The sequence below is a fragment of the Geotrypetes seraphini genome, chromosome 14 (assembly GCF_902459505.1).
Source record: "Geotrypetes seraphini chromosome 14, aGeoSer1.1, whole genome shotgun sequence".
NCBI classification, from domain to species: domain Eukaryota; kingdom Metazoa; phylum Chordata; class Amphibia; order Gymnophiona; family Dermophiidae; genus Geotrypetes; species Geotrypetes seraphini.
The window spans coordinates 31,242,200-31,259,725 of record NC_047097.1 but is presented as its reverse complement, the minus strand read 5'-3'; the positions used below and the strand labels follow the sequence as shown (position 1 = coordinate 31,259,725).

Genomic DNA, 17,526 nt, shown 5'->3' with positions numbered 1-17,526 from the left:
CGCACAATGGCTGTGATTCAGAGCAAGTGGACGAGTCTGATGCACAATCTTGACATCATCAATATGTGATGCCTAAAAGGCGATTCTGTAAAGGACATCTAACTATTTAGACGCATCTACACTTACTGAGTGATGCCAATCGTGATTCTCTAAGGTTCGTCTATGCATAATAGAATTGTGCTCAACAATTTCTCACTGGACGTCTAAACGCCTCCTAACTTTCAGACGTCCTTTACAGAATTTGCCCGTAAATGCTCCAACTCTCATAGGAATTCTATGAGCGTTGGAGCAGCTAGCGTTCCAGGCCATAGTGGAAATATCTACTGCAGTTTAGCATTCGTAATGGGGGGGGTGGTAAATAATAAAGGTCTTCTTTCCCTCTTTTACTAAGCCGCAGTAGAAGTTTCTACCATGGCCCAGGGTGCTAAATGCTAGGAATTCTATGAGCATCAGAGCAGCATTGGAGCATTTAGCACTCTTGGCCATGGTAGAAACCTCTACCATGGCTTAGTAAAAATGGGGAGGGGTGTTTCTGTACTGAGAAAAGATCTATATAACTTGATCAAGTGTAATGCAAAGAATCATGATGTTCCAAATGAGAATTCAATGGACTGGCAACAACGGCTTTTAAATAATTTATTAACAAAAGTCTTACAACAATAGAGCAGCACCGGTAGCCTCAGGGGGGGAGGAGGAGGTGGAACGAATCAAAGCGAGTTTCCCTTACTTCCTATGGGGAAACTCGCTTTGATATACAAGCAATTTGGTTTACGAGCATACTTCTGGAACGAATTATGCTCGTAAACTAAGGTCCCGCTGTATATTGTATATTTTCCCTCCATTCTTCTTTGTTGCTATTTGTCTTCCCTTATAATGTGGTACACAAACAAACCTATTGGGTCAACAAAGAGATTAAAATAAAAGGTCAGAAAATTGAAAGAATGCAAAATTCACAAGTGGTTCCAGACTCTTGCAACCACTGTAATTAAGCAGACTGGATAGGTCATTTTAATTATTTATTCATTTTTATAGCCCAGAACTAATTACAATGATATATATAGAGTTTTCAGGAACAGAGATACTTAATGCTATAGATTCAATAACATGCTTCAGGATCAAGACACAAAGCTATAGAATCAATAACTTACAACATATAGAGAATGTGACTAAGAAACACATGCTTTGCAGAATCTAAGAAAATGTAACCATAGAGTCCCGAATGGGTATTAACATATCTGCAGTGAACGGTAGAAGAACTGGTGGGCAGGCTCAGGTGTTCTGAGGTACGGTACGTCGAAGCAAGGTCTGTTAAAGTTTGAGACCAGAATGGATCCAGTCCATGAAAAGAAACATCTTTACCACTTTCCGGAAGGGCAGTAGGTTATCAATTGCCCTAATGGCAGGAGTTCAAGTTCAAGTTTATTAGTATTTGATGAATCGCTTATTCGGTTTGCTAAGCGATGTACAAAATTATAAAAAGAGGTAAAATTACAGAAAAAGACAAACCAAGTGACAAAATTCTTGAAAATAAGACAAACTTGAAAAGGGAGGAAAGGAGGGGAAAGTTACAATTTTTTTTAGAAGAAATAGACAAAAAAGGAAAAGAACAATGGGGAACGGGAAAGAAAAAAAATCTGAGAATATTTAACAAGCAAGGTCTTTGGCATCATTATCGATTCCTCTCTCTCTCTCAACGACCACCTCAACTCCTTGACAAAATCATGCTTTTTCAGCCTCCACATGCTAAGGAAAGCAAGACCCTTCTTCCGCCAAAAACATTTCGCCGTCCTTGTCCAATCCATCATCCTCTCCAAACTTGACTATTGTAATGCCATTTACCTATGCTTATCAAAAAAAAGCCTCCAAAGACTCCAGCTTATTCAGAACACGGCAGCCAAGCTGATTTTTGCAAAACGTAAATCTGACCACGTCTCCCCACTCCTGGCCAATCTTCATTGGCTCCCAGTGATTTCCAGAGTCCAATTCAAATGCTCTTGCCTGGCTTTTAAGATTATTCACGGCATCCTTCCTTCCCTAATCCCACTTTCTTTCAACTCCTCATGCCCTGACTCCACCAGGACCGCCCATAAATTAAAACTATCCTTCCCCTCCCTACATGGTATTCTCCACTCAGGTAAACTGGGAAAATCACTTCTTTTCAAAATCACAGGTCTCTGGAATGACCTTACTATCCCGCTGTGGAACCTGAGCTCCCTCCATTTATTCCGCAAGCAACTAAAAACCTGGCTCTTCTCTAACATGTAATTTCTTTTCCCTTACTTTTCCACTCGATTTATAAACTTATGTAAACCTTTTCCTACCCTTTCTCATTTTTAAGTTCTTGTAAACCGTGCCGAGCTCTACTTCCGTGGAGATGATGCGGTATATAAACTTAAGGTTTCGTTTAGTTTAGTTTAGTAACACATCTAAACGTTAAACGTTACAAGCGTCTTTAAAAGATAAGATTTTAAGGATTTTTTTAAAGGAGGTAAGATCCTTTTCATTTCTAATATATTGTGGTAATGAGTTCCACAATATATTAGAAATTAAAAGGATCTTACCTCCTTTAAAAAATCCTTAAAATCTTATCTTTTTAAAGACGCTTTTAACGTTTAACGTTTAGATTTGTTTAGAGTTGATTCCATAATTTAGGTATGCTATAGGAATATGATCGCTTTTGGGCTGTTTGCTGGAGAGTTGGAAAGTCTGAGTTTCCGTTGTGAATGGAGGGGCTGCTGAGAGTGGTATGTTAGGAATTTCCTCGCTAGATTTAATTAATCTTTTTTAATTTTAATTTAATTAAGGTTTAATATTTTTAATTTAATTATTATTTTATTTGTTTTTAAGATAATCTTTATTTTTATCCTCACTGAATACTTGTTGGGATGTATATTTCTTGTCTCTATCTCTTTCTTTCCTATCTTCAATAGAGTTCCTTTTATTATTTGTTACATTGTAAACCGCTTAGGTCAGTAAAATACTGGAGCGTTACCGTATATACGCGAATATAAACCGGGATTTTGGGGCCAAAAAGTTGGCTCAAAAATTGGGGTCCCGGTTTATATTTGAGCCAATATATCCAAAATTATTACAGGCCATCACCGCCAGGCTCTGTACCATGCCGCCCTCTCTGTCCTAGCCTCATACCTCTACTGCCCATTCCCGGTGGAGGTGCAGCGGGCAGGAGCAAACTTTCCAAGTTCCTGCCCAGCTGTTTACAGGCTGCCATGAGTGTCTTCGGCCGCTGAGAAGTATGAGCAGGTGCGCAATTTGGCGCTGCTGCTCAGTGCTGAGCAGCTTCCTTAATGGCTCCCGAGAATTCTCATGAGAATTCTCAGGAGCCATTAAGAAAGCCGCTCAGCACTGAGCACCTGCTCGCGCACACCTGCTTGTGCTTCTCAGTGGCCGAAGACACTCACGGCAGCCTGTTAACAGTGGGGCAGAAACTTGGAAAGTTTGCTCCTGCCCGCTGCACCTCCACCGGGGATTGGCAGTAGAGGTATGAGGCTAGGGCAGGGAGGGAAGCAGGGTGCAGAGCCTGGGAGGGAGGGTGCAGAGTCTGAGGGGGAGGGAAGGAAGGGTGCAGGGTGCAGAGCCTGATAGGGAAAGGAGGGAAGGGAGCTGGGTGCAGTGCCTGACAGGGGAAGAAGGTAGGGAAGGAAGGGTGCTGGGTGCAGAGTCTGACAGGGGAGGGAGGGAAGGAAGGAAGGGGGCTGGGCACAATGCCTGACAGGGGAGGGAGGGAAGGGTGCTGGGTGCAGTGCCTGACAGAAAGGGAGCTGGGTGCAGAGCCTGATGGGGCAGGGCATTTGAACATTAAGCCACCTGACTTATATTCGAGTCGACCATTTTTCCTCCTTTTGGGGGGGAAAGGGGGTCTCGACTTATAGTTGGATCGACTTATATTCGAGTATATATGATGAATCAAATCAGAATAAACATAGTCTTTATCTGCTGTCATTTTTTGTGTTATATATTTTCTATTCAGCTTTACAAAACAGTTTCCATAGATGTTCAGATTTGCCATATGCATTCTTCCTTTACAGAGAGACTGTCAATAACTTGAAAAAAAAATCCAAAGTTTATATTTGACTGCATATGTCAGCTGCTAGAATGAAGCAAGAATTCCAGAAAGCAGAAGGTGAGTGGGAGAATGAACTTGAGAGAGTTTGTGCAATCTACTGACTCAGCACTGCTGCCGCTGCTACACTAGACCCAGAGCCCCTCATGCTGTTTCCCAGTTGTGCAAGGGGTGGAAAGTGCCCTTTCTTTAATTAGACTGGAGCCTAGAGCCCATGCATTTCGATTTACCTGGGGAAAAAATTACACCAACTTCCTTCCTAAGAGCACATCTGAACAAGGTTCAGTTCTTAGCAACCGTTAGAAGCATTCTGAAAATAAACCAGCAATTAATTCATGTTATGTTTTAAGTTTTATTTTAGAAGGGACCTGTTTTCTTTCTTCACCCCTAATGTTCCTTTTTTAGCCTACTTTCCTAACAGAAAAAAAAGCTTTATGAAATCAGAATGTTTCTGTGTTGTATGTGGATGTTGTCCCTATCAAATTTTCAGGACACGTCAGGGACCCAGGTTGATCCTGGCAGATATATAGTTGTGAATGGGGATGGGGGGAGGATCTGTTCTCAGAAAGTTGGGTTCATTAGTTACTGTGCAGTATTCTTGTTATTTTAATAGCCTGAAAATTCTATATTAAATGACACTATACATGAGTGTTAAGCTGTTTATGAACAGCAGAGCCCTAGCAAAGACCATCCCATAGAAAATGATTTTAAGTGTTAGGGATCAGACTCTGTCTTCGGTCTTGTACCTAGCTGGCTTATCTTCTTTTTATTTTTTTTTTCTATTTAAATTTTTTGCATAGAAATACAACGCCTCAGAGGCTATAGCAAAGACAAAACAAAGATATCACAGTAAACAATTAGCTGGCTAAACTCCAATCCAAACCTTGGGCCCCTGTGTGGCAAATATGACAGCCCGTTCAATTCCTATGAGCTGCATCGCATTTGACATGCCGGGACTCGCTACCGTGGCTTTGTAAAAAAGGCCCCATAAGAGAAGATGCCCAGAAATCATGGAAATCTCTGATGACGTTGCCAAAGAGTAGAAATTACTGCAATTTTATATTTCTGTACTCCACTGACAGCTAATTCTCTGAAAAGAAAGTTAATACATACTATAAATCAATCAATCAATCAGTCTATGAGTGAACTTTCAGAAATATTCTCTATTCCTGTGTAGAGCAGTGTGAAATAGGGAGCTGTCACCTACCAGGCCACAATTCAATAGATACAGTGCCTCAACGTGTGGTGTTGATGATCCTGGCATGCTCAAAAACTAGGAGGAAGCCTCACAGGTGGTCGGTTTTAGCTACCGTATTTCTCCCCAAATAAGACAGGGTCCTATATTAATTTGTGCTCCAAAAAACATACTAGGTCTTATTTGCAGGGAATGTCTTTTTTCTTTTTTTGAAATATATTTTATTGAGCAAATCAAGAAAAAACACAAAACACAACAAAAGGCAGCCGTGCCAAAAGAGCAATAATACACCCCAGCAAACCCTAAGTACAAGGCATCAACAAAGAATACAACAGTCACACAGAGCCATAAAGAATCAAGTGCTCAGAAATGATTTTACAAATATCACCCCAAAGATACCTAACCTCCACACCCAGCCCCCCCCCTCCCATGTGGATGGCACAACAAGAAGAAAGATGTCAGAGAAACACAGGTATGTATATGTATGAGTGAGTGAGGAAACAAGCAACAAGCGCCAGACAGCAGAAAAGAAAGAGGTGCAGTTCCCCATATCCTATGAGTTAAGCAGTAAACTCCTAGAACGATGCGGTAAAGCCGTCCAATAAGCCTCCCAAATCTCCTGAAAACGATCCCAACTACGGGGAACCCTACCGGACACAGCCCGGCGCTCCAGCAAGGCCAATTCAAAGAGTGAACGTTGCCATTGTACCACCGTTGGGATAGCCTGCTCCCGCCAGCACACCAAAATCGCCCGTTTGGCCAGTAAGAAGGCTTTCTGCACAATCAAAAAGTGCCCTCCGGACATAGATCCCATCCCATCCAGAACATAAAAAAGAACAATCAAAGGAGAACAAGCTGGCAAATTCGGCATGAAAGAGCGAAGATAAGACCAAACCCGAGACCAGAACCGCTGTATACAGGAGCAGGTCCAAAACATATGCCCCAACGTGGCTCCAGGAGAGGCACATTTAGGGCAAGTATCCCTGTCAGCGAAACCCGCTCGAAAGGCTCGGACTGGTGAAATGAAAGCTCTATGCAAGAACTTATATTCCTGCTCCCGATGAATCATACTCCAAGAAACAGCCGCAATGCTGCTAAAACCATGGGAAAGCACATCCGGCGAGATGTCACTCTGCAAGTCCTGGCTCCAGGGGCGTGCCAAGTGACCAGTCTGAGTATCAGGACACAAGGTCAGTAAGATCGAGATATAATAGCTCAGCTTAGGGGCCACCGGTTCCCATAAAGCCAGACACCGACCCAAGCGATCAGCACTGTGAGCTAACACCCCCAATGTGTCTAGGCCAGAGATCTAATGACGCACCTGAAAGTACCCGAACATATCCTCCAAGGAACAGACCAATCCCACTTTTTATTGGAAACAAGGCAACTGGTCAGACTCCCTTTGGTCAGATCACCGCCTATGTAGCTTCACCATTGGATGCCAACTTAAACCCCCTAAAAGCGAAAAAACAAGAACAGTCAAAACCCACAATACCAGAGGAAAGATTGACCCAATGGAATTCTGGTCCCACTTCGAAATCAACACCAATCCAATAGAAGATACGGAACAAATCATGACCTCATGGATACATGATAGTACCAATATACTAAACGAGATTGCCCCCAAAAAAACCCGCAGAATAAGAAACCCCAACCAAGAAGGCTGGTTTGATTCTGAACTGCTGCAATGCAAGAAGGACCTCAGAAAAGCCGAAAGATCATGGCAAAAAACCGGAACGCTAGAACACAGACTGGCATGGAGACAAAAATTAAAACAGTACAAAACCCTCACTAGTGAAAAAAGAAAAAAATTCTACTCCAACAAAATCGGTAATCCTAAAACCAATAGCAATAACCTCTTCAGATTGGTCAATGATCTTTACAACATAGAAACCTACACAAACCTACACGAAGAAGCCACCTTAACCGCCAACACCCTGGCTGACTTCTTCAATACCAAGATCCAAAAAATAAGAACAACTCTACCAGCCAGCCCCAACCCCCTCGAGCTCTTCCCCATCCTCACAGACATGAATCCACCAAACCCAGACCCGGGAGCCAAAGTCGACCTTATTTGGAAACAGTTCGCAGTAACCGATTGGCAAACCTTCAATACTTACTACAACAAGTATACTCACTCCTACTGCCATCTGGACACATGCCCACCAAAAATCATGAGAACGGCCCCTCCCCATTTTAAAGCAAAAATGATGACATGGGTTAATTACCTATTATCCAAAGGTAACTTCCCATCGGAGCAGGGTCAAATAATGATCACCCCAATTTTAAAAAATGAGAAAGAACCACCAAACTCCCCTTCTAATTATAGGCCGATCGCCAGTATCCCCCTATTTACCAAAATAGCGGAAGGGCTGGTAAAAGCGGAACTTTCCGCATACCTTGAAAAATTCAACATTCTAAGTGACAACCAATCAGGATTTCGGGCGGACCACAGCACTGAAACCATCATAGCCTCCCTTCTCGACCACCTCCTCACACTCTTCAGTCAAGGCTCAAGTGCCCTGATCATTCAACTCGATCTGAGCAGTGCTTTCGACCTGGTCGACCACACCATTCTCCTGGAATGCCTAGCGCACATAGGCATCTCAGACCAGGTCCTCAATTGGTTTCAGGGGTTCCTACAAAATAGATCATACAAGGTACTCAAGAATAACTCTTTCTCATACTGCTGGGACAACACCTGCGGGGTCCCACAGGGCTCCCCCTTATCCCCCATCCTATTCAACATTTACCTTGCCTCACTAGGTAAACTCCTACACAACCTAAATCTCAAATTCTTCATTTATGCAGACGATATCACAATAACCATTCCATTAACCAACTTTTCACAAGAACTACTCGACCACATCTCAAACACTCTCAACCAGATAGAACTCTGGATGCTTTCATTCAGACTGAAATTAAACCCAGACAAAACAAAATTTTTTCTAGCCTCCCCCAAAGATAAAATTAAGGAAACCACAATTCAACTAAAAGGAAAGACCTTCCCCCTTGATCCGACCATAAAAATTCTGGGAGTCACGCTGGACAAAAACTTATCTCTAGATAACCATACAGACCTCATAATTAGGAAAAGCTTCTCGGTACTTTGGAAACTTCGCACCATAAAAAAACACTTCTATGACAATGCATTCCGCCTACTTGTACAGTCCTCCATCCTCAGCATCCTCGACTACTGCAATATCATCTACCTTAACGCCACTAAGAAAACTACCAGGAGACTAAAAACAGTCCAAAATACCGCGGTGCGCCTCATCTTTGGCCTAAAGAAATGGGAACATGTCACCCCTTTCTATCACCAACTACACTGGCTACCATTTGAATCTAGAATCCTCTTTAAATTTGCATGCTTCTGCTACAAATCGGTTAACGGCTCCTCCCCAAGTTACATAAACACACACTTTAACCTCTACTGCAGCAACAGGACATCACGGAGAACTCAACTGTTCGCCTTCCCTTCGCCTAAACACTGCCCTCTCAAAAGATTCCTGGATAGAACTTTTGCCTTCCAAGCAGCCAAGTCGAATCCATGGCTAGCACAGATGATACTCGAGGCCCCCACTTACCTATCATTCAGAAAACTACTAAAAACGTACCTTTTCAGCAAACACGACCCTTAACAACCCATTCACCTCACAGGACACTTACCCCACCGCTGCCCCCTTCCTCCTTCACCAGTCCCCCCCTCCCTCCCCCACCCTCTACCTCCCCTACCTAGCTCGGTCAAACCTGCAATTTCTGTAATATTGATGTAAACCTGCCCTCTGTGCAGACAGTTAAGAATCGCTGTAACTTCATGGCTGACTGCGGCAAATCACTGTAATTTATCGTAATTCGGCCTGCAATTTTCTGTCAAAAATTCTTCTAATTATGCTGTAAATCTGCTTCTAATTTTGTAAACCTACTTCTAATATTGTTGTAAATCTGCTATTCAATGCTGTAAATCTGATTCTAATTTTGTAAACCTACCTCTAATTTTGTTGTAAATCTGCTATTCAATGCAGATCATTTGCTAATTGATGTAAACCGCCTAGAACTCACTGGGTATGGCGGTATATAAGAATAAAGAATAATAATAATAATAATAATAATAACAATGTCGAGGTCGTATAAGGACTGAAGTTCCGAGGGGGTAAGCAGGCGCCCCTGCTCATGTAGAAGGTCCCCCACTCTTTTAATGCCCCGGGAATGCCAAATATTAAAAGTGCGAATCTCCAAACCCGGAGTAAAGTCCAGATTTCCTACCAAGGGAAGAAACGGTGTCTCACTAAAGTTCAAAGAAAACTTCCTACACAAGGGTTTCCAGCCCCAGCGCATATAGGCCCAGACAACATGAGTCCGTATAGGCAGGGGCAAGCGGATAAAAGGAGCATGAAGAACATACAACCCCGCCACCGGTCCCAACAAATCCTTTTCTAGTGGATAATTTAAAGCAACCGAACTTTCAAGACACCAATCACGGAGAACCCTCAGCCCACAGGCCAAATTATAGAGCTGAAGGTCAAGCAGACCAAATCCACCCATAGAGAGAGGTAACATTAACACATGAAGTGGTAGGCGAGGCCGTCTGCCACCCCACAGAAATGTCCGCAACGCTTTATATAAAACATCCAAATCCCTACGTTTCAGCCATAAGGGTAAGGTCTGTAGAAGATTCAACCATCGAGGCACCAGCATCATATTATACAAATAGATACGCCCGGACAAAGAGAGAGGGAGTGCACCCCAGAGACGTAGGAGCTCAACCGTTTTTTAAATTAAGGGCCCCACATTAGCCTCATACAACTGATTCAGAGCGGAAGGTACATAGACCCCTAAATATTTAACCTGGAGAGGTGTCTCTCTCAGTTGGAAAAGAGGCTACACCACATCAATATCAAGATGTAAAGCCATAGCCTCCGATTTAGAGACATTAAGCTTCAATCCAGAGAGCTCCCCAAAACTATGAAAGAGATCCAATAAAGGACCTAGAGCCTTCTTCGGGTCCGTAAGAATAACCATAATGTTGTCAGCAAAAGCCATGCAGCGGATCGACGAGCCGCCCACCTCCACCCCTGAGAGATCCGGATGATGCCGAAGCCGGATCAATAAAGGCTCCAAAAACAAGATGTATAAAAGTGGGGACAACAGGCAACCCTGCCTAGTCCCCCTCTCCAGTCGAAATACTGAGGAGGGACAGCCAATATTTTTTCTTTTTTTAAATTCATGCACAACAATCATCTCTCCCTTCCTCTTCTTCACCCCAATTCTTCCTCTTTTTCTCTCCCCCCCCCCCCCCATGTGCAGCATCTTTCCCCATCAGTTACATGGCAGAAAGAAGGCCCTGGCAGGGAAAGCCATGAAGCAGCCCATTCAGAGCTGCTGCTGCCACCGCTGTTTTGGAAGCTTCAGAGTTGGAGGTATGTCAGGCTCACGGTGGGAGGGTCGGTGGGGTTCCACTGCACAGAGGGATGGGAGGGAGGGATAGAAAGATGATGGAGAGGAAAGGCCCATTCAGAGCATTGTCGCTCTTTTTGGAGGCCTCAGAGTTGCTGCACAAGGGAATGGGTGAGAGGCAAGGAAAAATGCTGCACATGGGGGGTAGAGAAAGGAAAGAGGAAGAATTGGGGTGGAGGAAAGGGAGAGATGATTGGCAAATCGGGCAGCACTAGTGTCAGGGATGGAGTCGGGGAAGCTTTGGGGATCGGTCTTAACTAGGGCTTATTTTTGGGATAGGGCTTATATTAGGACCATCTTTAAAAATCATGCTAGGGCTTATTTTAAGGGAAACATGGTATATGTTCAAATATATCTTAGAGTATTGCTCACTAAAGGCATTCATCAAAAATGATTCTTTCAAAAAAATATCTTTTGCCTTTATTTCTAGCACAACAAAAAGAAAAAATACTCATTCAGGCCACCATCTGGTCTCTATAGTCAATGTCTCACTCTTGACTACAGTTCACAACAAACAAGGAAAATTTGCCAGGCAAAACAAAAACCATACATCTCAGGATACTTTCTAGTCAATCAGTTTTGTACAGTTAACATAAGAACATAAGAATTGCAGCTGCTGGATCAAACCAATGGTCCATCGTGCCCAGCAGTCCGTTCATGCGGCGGCCAATCAGTGCTCTAAAACAGTGTTCTTCAACCTTTATACACCTATGGACCGGCAGAAATAAAAGAATTATTTTGTGGACCAGCATCGGTCTGCGGACCGGCGGTTGAAGAACACTGGGCTAAGTTGTGGGCCAGACCCCACCTAATCTCCACCCCAGACCCTGCCCCCATAACAGTACTAATTGAAACACTATTTTTTTCATTCATTTTTCATAGCTACACAGAATATAATCTTATTAACAACACATAATGGTTAACCACAAAATTAAACTACCCAAAGCACACTGACAGCAGATTTAAATTCTCAAACTTGACATAATTCAATCAGTAAATTAAAAAATAAAATCATTCCACCCCTATCTTTGTTGTCTCCCTCCCTCCATGCTATGCTTTACCTTCTGGCCTGCTCCCGCCTGGCCATTTTATGCAGTCCCCGGTGTTATCTTCAGGCCTGCTCCCTCTTCCTCACTGATGAAGTGTACAAAGCTGCGGGCAGCGGCTTCTTGTGCGTCCCGTGCTTCATCTGGAAGCCTTCCCTCTGATGTTGCGACGTCAGAGAGAAGGCTTCCGGTTCAGGCGCAGAACGCATGTAGGAGCCACTGCACGTGGCTTTGTGCACTGAATCAGTGAGGAAGAGGGAACTGGCTCGAAAATAACGCCACATCGATCGCACCGTGGACCGGCGGCTGAAGAACACTGTTTTGAGCCCTGTGGACTGGCAGGAAATTTCTGTGGAGCAGCACAGGTCCATGGACCGGTGGTTGAAGAACACTGCTCTAAAATGAGTCCAGCCTCACCTGTGTACGTCCTGCTAAAGTATTCTGAGATGTATGGTTTTTGTTTTGCCTGAAATTTCCAGCAGAAAGGGCCGGCTGCCACGCCCTATTAGGTACCCGGGCTTTAACAGCCTCAGTCTTATTTTCTTCACCGGGACCCTTTATTTCTTTCTCTCTCTTGAGGCAAAAACAAGCCAAGAAAAGAAAAACTCCAGTGCATTAGAGTTCACCAGTTCTGCCTGGTAACTGGCAGGTTCCAGCTCCAAAGAGCTGACTGGGGAAGAACTGCTGAATTCACCACTGAATAACTTTTCTTTACTAAAGTAAAGCCACAAAAATCCCAGCCCAGATTTCCAACGATTTCCTCAAAACAATTCTAATCCCCATATGTAACTTGTGCTGGTAGCCACAACATCAACACACAGTGAAACAAAGAATCCCAAAAATATTAGGGTTTGGTGAGGCCTTCTTAGCACTGCCTCACAACTAGCTTTACTAGCGCTCCAGCTCTGAAGCTACTCCTATAACTTCCACATAAACAATTCAAAAAAACTGTCTTTAAGCAGTTATTTCTCCACAACAAGAAAAAAACAGTCACCAGCAAGACAGGGTTCACCTACCTCCAATTTTGGTGCTGAGACTTCCATGGCCTCCTCCATGTAGCAGGACTCTGCTGGGCTTGACTTCTGTTCCTTGCCACTCCATTGGTTCTTCCTTCTGTTTGGCCTAAAGAGCCTTCCAAAGAAGCTCTTCCTGCACTGCTCTCTCTTGGGTGTGTGAGCTAGGTTTATAATAATAATAATTTATTTTTATATACCGCCTAACCAGTTCATAGCGGTTTACACAATAGGTACTCAGCATACAATATAATAATAACATCATACATAATAAAATTATAAGTAACTAATACAAGCATTAAAACTAATGAATAAAAAAACACAATATAAAATAAAATAAGTATAGATAAAAAGATTAAAAGTACATTATAACTACGTGATAATATGAAAATCAGTAATGTATATTATATTGTTTAAATAAGTGGGATTTAAGATCTTTTAGAAACTGATAGTAAGTAAGAAATAAAGAAACAAGAAGATTCAAACATGAATTCATTAATCCTGCTTGGAATGCTAAGGTCCTAGCCAAAATTTTTTTGTAACGACATGCATTTGCTGAAGGAAAATAAAACCAACCAGATCTATGAATATTTTTCTTAGAAATATAAAAAAACTAAAATGAGAAACAAGGTAAGCTGGCGCTAAGCCAAATAAAAATTTAAAACAAATGCGCCCAAATTTAAATAACACTCTAGCCTCAAACAGTAGCCAATGAAGCTTTTGATATATATACTGATATGATCGTGTTTTTTCAGATTAAAAATCAAACGAATAGCTGTATTTTGTATGAGTTTTAGTCGGCTAGTAGTTATTTTATACCAGTGTTTTTCAACCTTTTTTGGGCAAAGGCACACTTGTTTCATGAAAAAAATCACGAGGCACACCACCATTAGAAAATGTTAAAAAATTTAACTCTGTGCCTATATTGACTATATATAAAGTAATTCTCTTGAATAGGAATCAAATAAACACAAAGAAAGTATTTTATAATTACTTTATTACGAAATAAAAATTATAAAAATTATAAAATACTTTATTCAGTGCGAAACCTGGGCCTGTTTGGCTGAACACAAAGCTGATATTCTGGCTGGAATCGAAGAAAGACACACACGTAGCTCTTCGTCAACAGCTCTCAGTCTCTCTCTGTATTTTGTTTTTATAGCATACAAAAATAGACAAATATACCCTCCATCCTTTTTATTAAACCACAATAGCAGTTTTTAGCGCAGGGAGCTGCGCTGAATGCCCAGCGCTGCTCTTGACGCTCATAGGCTTCCTGCGCTAAAAACCACTATTGCGGTTTAGTAAAAGGTGACCATATTGTAAAATATAGACAGCAGATATAAATTCAGAACTGTGCATAGTAAGTGAAGGGAAGTTTTCATCTCTGGGAATTTACCCAGTTAACTATTAAGTTATTTGGGCAAATTCCTTTGAAAACTGTGGGAATACTGCCTCCACTTTGCTAAATTTAAAATAAAATCATTTTTCCTACCTTGTCTGGTGATTTCTGGTTGCACTTTCTTCTTCTGACTGTGCATCCAATCTTTCTTCCCTTCTATCAGCCTGTATGCTTTCTCTCCTCCACACCTCATTCCCTCCCCCAACTTTTTCTTCCTCTCTCCCTGACCTTTCTTTCTTTTTTTCTGTTTCTCTTCTTTCCTTCTGTTTCCCTGCCTGCCCCCTTTCTTTCTTTCTCCCTGCCGTTCCCCAAGCCACTGCCGCTGCCATCGGGGAACAGGACCCACCAATGGATAACAGGCCCCAAAGCCGACGCCGACGCATGCTCTCCCTGACGTCAATTCTGCAATCGGAGAGGAAGTTCCGCCCAGTCAGGCAGCGATTGGCTGGCCCGAACTTCCTCTCCGACTGCAGAATTGACGTCGGGGAGAAGAAGACTTATCGGCTCGATAGATTAGATCGCCAAGACAAAGTGAGTCCTGGGTGATAGACTCACTTTGCCTTGGCGAGCTACTGGCGCCCCTGCCTCGGGCCCCCTGTCAGCTCCGGGCCCCTGAATGCAGGACTGGTAGTACTGCCCTGATGGCGGCCCTGCAGCATACCAGGCAACATCTCGCGGCACTGGAACAGCGGTTGAAAAACACTGTTTTATACAATCCCAGCTAACTAACATTACAATAATCCAATATTGAAAGGATTGAAGATTGTACCAAGATTTTAAATGATATAAAAAGCACAGTTACTTACTGTAACAGGTGCTATCCAGGGACAGCAGGCAGCTATTCTCACATGTGGGTGACTTGGAAACGGCAGCGTCGGCAGAACCATGACCTGCCCTTCTCACATCCGGACATTTTTCTGCCACATCACTGACAATGTCATCAGCAAAGCGGCACGGAATGGCCGGGTATGAGAAGGGCAGGCCATGATGCAGCCTGTGCTGCTGATACTGCCATTTGTTACCAGGTATTTCGGTCTCGCGGTCGGGGTTCAGATGGGAGGGGAAGATGGAAGGGTCAGCAGGGGCGCGCGGGGAAGTGCTGCTGCTGGCGACTAGGTCTTATTTTTGGGGGTAGGGCTTATTTTCGGGGAAACAAGGTATATACAATCCCTTGAAAACAAAAATCTTTGAATTAATCACAAACGACAGGCCCTTGTGCTCTTTACCATGGAGATGAAGGGCTCCAGCCCAGGGAGATAGGGAAGGTAATTGCTCTTACTATAGCACTGCCCCCTCCTGGTTAATGATTGCAATGAAGAGTGTCTCATGGTGCAGGCTTTCCAGCTCTCATGTTGGCTAAGATCCTCTGAATCACCCATGCATATTGTTTATGGAGGGGAGAATAGCAGTGACTACTGGTGGTGGCAGCAAAAAAGAGGTAAAATAAAAAGTATTATAGACCTTGGAGCTGAGCACATACCCCCCAAAGTCTATAAAGTCCACCACAAATGCCATGCACAGGGCCCAAGCGGCAGGCAGAGCTCCAAAGTTTCACTGCTTGGTTGAAATGATGGTGCAGGGTTGAGAGATTTAGATTTTTTAGAAACTGGGCAACCTTCTTGGAAAGGGGCAGCCTATTCCAAAAGGATGGACTCCATTTTAACCAGGATGGAATTAGGCTGCTAGCGCTAACATTTAAAAAGGAGATAGAGCAGCTTTTAAACTAAGATGTTGCCCAGGAGAAGATGATTCAGTGTGGAGTATTCTTGAAGGATACTATTGAAACAGGACATTTAGGGAGTCCCAATAGAGAGATTTGAATAATGGTGAAAGAAAGCAAGGAGTGTTTAAAGCACTCAAATTATCCTTGTCATCTTCTCAGCAGCCTGTAGATACAAGGAAAAAGTGCAATTTAAGTGTCTGTATACAAATGCTAGAAGCATAAAAAATAAAATAGGAGAGTTAGAGTATAAAGCACTGAATGAGATAGATATAATAGATATCTCAGAGACTTGGTGGAAGGAGGACAATCAATGGGACACTGTGTTACCTGGATACAAATTATATCACAATGACAGAGTAGATCAAATTGGGGGAGGGGTTGCGCTATATGTTAAAGAGGGAATTTAATCAAACAAAATAAACATTCTGCATAACACAGATAGCAGTGTGGAATCCATATGGATAGAAATTCCATGTGTGAAGGGAAGGAATATATGGGTAGGGTTATACTACCTTCTCCCGGGACAGAATAACCAGACAGATGAAGGTTAGGAAAGCTGGCAAATTGGGCAACAGTATAATAAGAGGTGTTTCAACTACAGAATAGGGCCCATATTTTTAAATGCAGGATTTTTCTCCTGTGTGAACAGGCTAAAGTCAAAACATAACTGACAAAATAAGTACTTGGCACAAATCCATTCTCATTAACAATTTTGGCCTTCCCATGGCACTGTGCCCAGAGTACCTTATAATAAATATACAATTTAATGAAAATAGTTCATAAATCAATGTAAAATAAATAAAAAGCAACAGTTAATTAAAGAAAACAGAAACCAATGAAAGGTAAAGGCACCCCACACTGAAAGATACCAGGCACAAATGCTCATAGAAAATAATATGAGCAGAGGTGAAAGCACAAGAAAATAATGAAATGCAAAAAGAAAACCACAGAAATTAGTCATTAAAATCCATGGAGGGAGAGGGCAGATTGAGAAAAATACTATATTCTACTGCACAATTCTTATATTCCTCTAATTTCCAGATTCTAAGCGGATCACAACAAGAAATCCTACATTTTAGGAGAATTACAATTTAAAAAAACTTATAAAATCAATTAACCTCAATCAACTGTTCTCATTAAACAAATACGTTTTTAAAGCCTTTGAAATATTATGTATGTTTAAATTCCCCTAATCCTTAAGGGTAACTTATTCCATACGTTCACTCCCTAGGGTTTATATCAGATTGCTTTTATGGATGGATAATTTTAAACAAAGATCTTTCCTGGTCATGCAGAAGGACAATGATAATTCACCATGAACTAAGGCCAGGATTCTCAAAATGGTGCTGTTTGGAAGGTGCCAGTAGACGTCCAACTGGCACCTAAGTCAAGTGTTTTAATTGGCCATTAACACTGCAGTAATTGACCGCACCATTAAAAACCAGTTAAAAACTAATTAAGAAATAAAAAGTTGGCGCCTAAATCATATTTACGCAAAATGCTTATCAGTGCTGAACATCAAAAAAGGCATGGCTATGGGTGGGGTTGATATTTGGCACTGTTATGCATGATTCTACATCGAAGATTGGTGCCAGAAACGTAGGCCTAT

General features: G+C 42.4%; 1 protein-coding gene across 2 annotated transcripts in view; it reads right to left on the bottom strand.

Moving 5' to 3' along the window:
• The window catches only part of SEMA4B (semaphorin 4B), a 321,358-nt gene extending 308,438 nt beyond the window's left edge, over positions 1-12,920 (bottom strand). For both annotated transcript variants that reach the window (XM_033919910.1, XM_033919912.1), the window contains exon 1: positions 12,796-12,920. The gene's annotated coding sequence lies outside the window, so the exon portion shown is untranslated. The remainder of the gene's footprint in view (positions 1-12,795) is intronic.
• Positions 12,921-17,526: the final 4,606 nt, after the last annotated feature.